Source organism: Gregarina niphandrodes, assembly GCF_000223845.1.
Source record: "Gregarina niphandrodes unplaced genomic scaffold scaffold00062, whole genome shotgun sequence".
NCBI classification, from domain to species: domain Eukaryota; phylum Apicomplexa; class Conoidasida; order Eugregarinorida; family Gregarinidae; genus Gregarina; species Gregarina niphandrodes.
The window spans coordinates 35,381-35,869 of record NW_011646048.1 but is presented as its reverse complement, the minus strand read 5'-3'; positions in this window follow the sequence as shown (position 1 = coordinate 35,869).

Below are 489 nucleotides of genomic sequence, written 5' to 3'. Positions count from 1 at the left end.
CATAGTGCTCCTCGAACCCGAAGACGTCGTTCTCGCAACGGCGGTCGACGTGGTGCTTCGTTGTTGGCACCTTTCATCATGCAGGTTGTGGGCGTGGTTGGCATGATCGGATGTCTGCTCGTGTAGAATTGGTTCGTGGAAATATCCACAAAATTATATCAGCTTCGTCGATGGACTAGCTGCACTTACCACACGCATGAGGCGTGTGCGGAGACGAAACGATTACCAGCTGCACTTACCACACGCATGAGGCGTGTGCGGAGACGAAACGGTTGCCAGCTGCACTTACCACACGCGTGAGGCGTGTGCGGAAACGAACGATTACCAGCTGCACTTACCACACGCATGAGGCGTGTGTGGAGACGAACGATTACCAGCTGCGCTTGCAACTACATGGTGTTATACACTGCCAGATTAGGCCATATTTTGATCGGGTGAAACGTTCATACTTATAGTTCAAATATCATTTACAATGATCTTAATATACGT